This window comes from Scyliorhinus canicula, chromosome 6 (genome assembly GCF_902713615.1).
Source record: "Scyliorhinus canicula chromosome 6, sScyCan1.1, whole genome shotgun sequence".
In the NCBI taxonomy this organism is placed as follows: Eukaryota; Metazoa; Chordata; class Chondrichthyes; order Carcharhiniformes; family Scyliorhinidae; genus Scyliorhinus; species Scyliorhinus canicula.
The window spans coordinates 2,312,919-2,319,467 of NC_052151.1; positions in this window are offsets into that span (position 1 = coordinate 2,312,919).

The window sequence follows — 6,549 nt, forward strand, 5'->3', positions numbered from 1 at the left end:
GCCCTTCCAGCCTGCTCTGCCATTCGGCCCTTCGAGCCTGCTCTGCCATTCGGCCCTTCCAGCCTGCTCTGCCATTCGGCCCTTCCAGCCTGCTCCGCCATTCGGCCCTTCGAGCCTGCTCTGCCATTCATTATGATCATGGCTGATTATCAAGTTCAATACCCTGATCCCGCCTTCCCCCATATCCCTTGATCCCTTTGCCCCAAGAGCGGAATCTAATTCCTCCTTGAAATTACACAACGTTTTGGCCTCAACTACTTTCTGTGGGAGTGAATTCCACAGATTCCCCGCTCTCTGGGTGAAGACATTTCTCCTCACCTCAGTCCTAAAAGGTTGACCCCTTATCCTCAAACTATGGCCCCTAGTTCTGGGCTCCCCCACCATCGGGAACATTCTTTCTGAATCTGTATAATCCTGTTAGAATTCTGTAAGTTTCTATGAGATCCCCTCTCATTCTCTAAACTCCAATGAATATAATCCTAACCGACTCAGTCTCTCCTCATCTGACAGTCCGGCCATCCCAGGAATCAGCCTGGGAAACCTTCGCTGCCCTCCCTCCATAGCAACAACATCCTTCCTCAGGTAAGGACCCCAAAACTGGGCACAATACTCCAGGTGTGGCCTCACCAATGCCCAATACAATTGCAGTAAAACATCTCTATTCCTATCCCCAAATCCTCTCGCTATAAAGGCCAACATACCATTTGCTGCCTTTACTGCCGGCTGTACCTGCGCGCTTACTTTCAGCGACTGATGCACGAGGATGCCAAGGTCTCGCTGAGTATCCGCCTCTCTCAATTTACACCCATTCCAATAATAATCTGCCTTCTTATTTTTGCTCCCGAAGTGGACAACCTCACATTTCTCCACATTATACTGTATCTGCCATGCATGTGGCCACTCACTCAGCCTGTCCAAATCCTGCTGAAGCATCTCTGCATCCTCCTCACAGCTCACCCCCCTCCCCCCCACCCCCCCCACCCCGTAACTAATTATCAGCTGTAAATGTTGAGATAAAACATTTCTTTCTCTTGTCCAAATCATTAATATATAATGTGAACAGTTGGGGCCCCAGCACAGATCCCTGTGGTACCCCACTAGTCACTGCCAGCCAATCAGAAATAGACCCATTTATTCCAACTTTCTGCTTCCTTTCTGCTGACCAGCTTTCTATCCATCTCAAGGCATTACCCATAATCCCATGAGCATTAACTATACACAGTAATCTGCTTTGTGAAACGTTACAGAAAGCCTTCTGAAAATCTAAATAAACCACATCCATCAGTTCTCCCTGGTCAACCCTTCTCATTACATCTTCAAAGAATTCTGGTAGATTTATCGAGCAGGATTTCCTGTTCATAAACCCATGCGGCTTTGTCTGATTACACCACTGCTTTCCAAATGCTCTGCTCTGAAACCCCTGATAATGGATTCTGGCAACTTCCCTACTATAATCATAATAATAATAATCTTTATTGTCACAGTAGGCTGACATTAACACTGCAATGAAGTTACTGTGAAAAGCTCCTCGTCGCCACACACCGGCGCTATTCAAAACGGGAGGTAGGGAGAAAACAGGGAACTATAGACCAGTGAGTTTCAGATTTCTGGACCATTGGGATCTCTTCTGGGGCAGGTGGGACCTGTACAAGGACGGGTTGCATCTAAACTGGAGAGGCACCAATATCCTGGCTGGGAGGTTTGCTAGAGTCACTCGGGAGGGTTTAAACTAATATTCACCTGAGGAAGGAGCTCCGAAAGCTAGTGATTTGAAACAAACCTGTTGGACTTTAACCTGGTGTTGTCAGACTTCTTACTGTGCTCACCCCAGTCCAACGCCGGTATCTCCACATCATTTAAACTAGTATGGCAGGGAGCAGGAACCAGAGGGTGAGCTTAGAAGGTGTCAGAACTGAAGGGGAAATAGAAAACAAAAATAATAGAACAACATCACCCTCAGGCAGAGCAAAAAAGGTGACAAGTGTGAGAAGGGAGGGTGTCAATGCAGGATTGAGGGTGTTGTTTCTAAACGCTCGCAGTATACGGAACAAGGTAAATGGGCTTGTTGGGCACATTGACATTGGCCGGTACGATGTTGTGGGCATCACAGAGACGTGGCTGCAAGGGGATCAGGGCTGGGAGCTAAATATCCAAGGATATGTGTCCTATCGAAAGGACAGGCAGATGGGCAAAGGGGGCGGGGTTGCATTGTTAGTGAGGAATGAAGTTAAATCGATAGCAAGGAGCGATATAGGATCAGAAGGCAGAGAATCTCTGTGGGTAGAGTTAGGAATCGCAAAGGTAAAAAGATCCTGATGGGAATTATGTACAGGCCCCCGAGCAGTAATCAGGATGTGGGGCAGAAAATAAATCAGGAGATAGGAAAGGCATGTAAAAAAGGCAATATTACAATAATCATGGGGACTTCAATATGCAGGTGGACTGGGAAAATCAGGTTGGTAGTGGATCCCAGGAAAAGGAATTTGTGGAATGTCTAAGAGATGGTTTATTGGAGCAGCTTGTGACAGAGCCGACTCGGGAACAGGCAATTCTGGATTTGGTGATGTGTAATGAGGCAGACTTGATTAGGGAGTTTAAGGTGAAGGAACCCTTAGGGAGCAGTGACCACAATATGATAGAATTTACCCTGCAGTTTGAGAGGGAGAAGCTGCAATCAGATGTAACGGTATTACAATTAAATAAGGGTAACTACAAAGACATGAGGGAGGGGCTGGCCAGAGTTGATTGGAGAAGGAGCCGAGCAGGGAAGGCAGTGGAACAGCAATGGCAGGAGTTTTGGGGGTTATTGGGGAGGCACAACAGAAATTCATCCCAAGGAGGAGGAAACATGCTAAGAGGAGGACAAGGCATCCATGGCTGACGAGGGAAATCAAGGACAGCATTAAAGCTGAAGAAAAAGCAGACAAAGTGGTGAGGATTAGTGGGAAGCCAGAGGATTGGGAATCATTTAAAAGCGAGGAGAGGATAACGAAAAAAGCAATAAGGGGGGAGAAGATGAAATATAAGTGCAAGCTAGCTAGTAATATAAAAGAAGACAGGAAGAGTTTATTTCAATATATAAAAGGTAAGAGAGAGGCAAAAATAGGCATTGGACCACTGGAAAATGTGGCTGGAGAAGTAATAATAGGAAACAAAGAAATGGCAGAGGAACTGAATAGTTACTTTGCATCAGTCTTCACGGTGGAAGACACCAGTGGGATGCCAGAGCTCCAGGAGAACCAGGGGGCAGAGGTGAGTGCAGTGACCATTACTAAGGAGAAGGTTCTGGGGAAACTGAAAGGTCTGAAGGTGGATAAGTCACCTGGACCGGATGGACTGCACCCCAGTGTTCTAAAAGAGATAGCTGAGGAGATTGTGGAGGCATTGGTGATGATATTTTAGGAATCACTGGAGGCAGGAAGGGTCCCAGAGGATTGGAAAGTAGCTAATGTAACTCCGCTGTTTAAGAAGGGAGGGAGGCAGAAGACAGGAAATTATAGGCCGGTTAGCCTGACTTCGGTCATTGGTAAGATTTTAGAGTCTGTTATTAAAGATGAGATTGCGGAGTATTTGGAAGTGCATGGTAAAATAGGACTGAGTCAGCACGGCTTTGTCAAGGGGAGGTCGTGTCTGACAAATCTGTTAGAGTTCTTTGAGGAGGTAACAAGGAAGTTAGACAAAGGAGAACCAGTGGATGTGATTTATTTAGATTTCCAGAAGGCCTTTGACAAGGTGCCGCATTGGAGACTGTTAAATAAGGTAAGAGCCCATGGTGTTCAGGGTAAGATCCTGGCATGGATAGAGGATTGGCTGACTGGCAGAAGGCAGAGAGTGGGGATAAAGGGGCCTTTTTCAGGATGGCAGCCGATGACTAGTGGTGTACCTCAGGGGTCTGTGCTGGGACCACAACTTTTCACAATGTACAGTAACGATCTGGAAGAAGGTACTGAAGGCACTGTTACTAAGTTTGCAGATGATACAAAGATCTGTAGAGGGACAGGTAATATTGAGGAAGCAAGGGGGCTGCAGAAGGACTTGGACAGGCTAGGAGAGCGGGCAATGAAGTGGCAGATGGAATACATTGTGGAAAAGTGTGAGGTTATGCACTTTGGAAGGAGGTATTTAGGCACAGTCTATTTTCTAAATGGGAAGATGCTGAGGAAATCAGAAACACAAAGGGACTTGGGAGCCCTTGTTCACGATTCTCTTAAGGTGCAGGTTCAGTTGGAAGTTAAGAAGCAAAATGCAATGTTAGCATTCATGCCGAGAGGGATAGAATACAAGACCAGGGAGGTACATCTGAGGCTGTATAAGGCTCTGGTCAGACCCCATTTGGAGTATTGTGAGCAGTTTTGGGCCCCATATCTAAGGAAGGATGTGCTGGGCCTTGGAAAGGGTCCAGAGGAGGTTCACAAGAATGATCCCTGGAATGAAGAGCTTGTCGTATGAGGAACGGTTGAGGACTCTGGGTCTGTACTCGTTGGAGTTCAGAAGGATGAGGGGGGATCTTATTGAAACTTACAGGATACTGCGAGGCCTGGATAGAGTGGACGTGGAGAGGATGTTTCCACTTGTAGGAAAAACTAGAACAAGAGGGCACTATCTCAGACTAAAGGGACGATCCTTTAAAACAGAGATGAGGAGGAATTTCTTCAGCCAGAGGGTGGGGAATCTGGAAGTTAGGTTGGAAGCTAAAGAGCAGGACAAGCAGAGTAGTGATCTCAGGATTGCAACCGCTGCCACTTGCAAGTTAGGCAAGGAATAGAGTCTTCTGGCACTATTCCTGAAAATGAAAATCGCTTATTGTCACGAGTAGGCTTCAATGAAGTTACTGTGAAAAGCCCCTCGTCGCCACATTCCGGCGCCTGTCCGGGGAGGCTGGTACGGGAATCGAACCGTGCTGCTGGCCTGCCTTGGTCTGCTTTATAAGCCAGCGATTTAGCCTTGTGAGCTAAACCAGTCCCAAAGATGACATAAAGATCAAAGCCAAAGACTCAGCAATTTCCTCCCTAGCTTCCCAGAGAATCCTAGGATAAATCCTATCCAGCCCAGGCGACTTATCTATTTTCACTCTTTCCAGAATCGCTAACACCTCCTCCTTATGAACCTCAAGCCCTTCTAGTCTAGTAGCCTGTATCTCAGTATTCTCCTCGACAACATTGTCTTTTTCCTGTGTGAATACTGACGAAAAATATTCATTTAGCACCTCTCCTATCTCCTCGGACTCCACGCACAACTTCCCACTACTGTCCTTGACTGGCCCTACTCTTACCCTGGTCATTCTTTTATTCCTGACATACCTATAGAAAGCTTTAGGGTTATGCTTGATCCTACCTGCCAAAGAATTCTCATGTCCCCTCCTGACTCTTCTTAGCTCTCTCTTTAGAGCCTTCCTAGCTAACTTGTAACTCTCGAGTGCCCTAACTGAACCTTTACGTCTCATCTTTACATAAGCCTCCTTCTTTCTCTTGACAAGTGTTTCAACTGCTTTAGTAACCCATGGTTCCCTCGTTCGACTACTTCCTCCCTGCCTGACAGGTACATACTTATCAAGGACACGCAGTAGCTGTTCCTTGAACATGCTCCACATTTCCATTGTGTCCATCCCCTGCAGTTTCCCTCCCCATCCGATGCATCCTAAGTCTTACCTCATCGCATCATAATTGCCTTTCCCCCAGATACAACTCTTGCCCTGCGGTATATACCAAAGTGTTCACCTACCTCCAAATCTAACACCTGTCCTGGTTCATTATCCAGTACCAAATCCGATATGGCCTCGCCTCTCGTTGGCCTATCTACATACTGCATCAGGAAACCCTCCTGCACACATTGGACAAAAACGGACCCATCTAAAGTACTCAAACTATAGCATTTCCAGTCAATATTTGGAAAGTTAAAGTCCCCCATAACAACTACCCTGTTACTTTCGCTCCTATCCAGAATCATCTTTGCAATCCTTTCCTCTACAGCTCTGGAACTTTTCGGAGGCCTATAGAAAAGCCCTAACAGGGTGACCTCTCCTTTCCTGTTTCTAACCTCAGCCCATACTACCTCAGTAGACGAGTCCTCATCAAATGTCCTCTCAGCCACCGTAATACTGTCCTTGACTAACAATGCCACCCCTCCCCCTCTCTTACCACCTTCCCTGAGCTTACTGAAATATCTAAACCCAGGCACCTGCAACAACCATTCCTCGCCCTGCTCTATCCATGTCTCCGAAATGGCCACAACATCGAAGTCCCAGGTACTAACCAATGCCGCAAGCTCACCCACCTTATCCGGATGCTCCTGGCATTGAAGTAGACGCACTTTAGACCACCTTCCTTCCTGCTGATACACTCCTGCAACTTTGAAACCTTACTCATGACCTCACTACTCTCAACCTCCAGTATACAGGAGCTACAATTCAGGTTCCCAATCCCCTGCTGAACTAGTTTAATCCCTCCCGAAGAGGAACTTCCCTAATATTGACCGGAACCTCCTTAGTGCAAATGGTTTGGATGGAGCAGATTTTGTCAGGTGTGTACAGGAAGGATTCCTGACTCAATA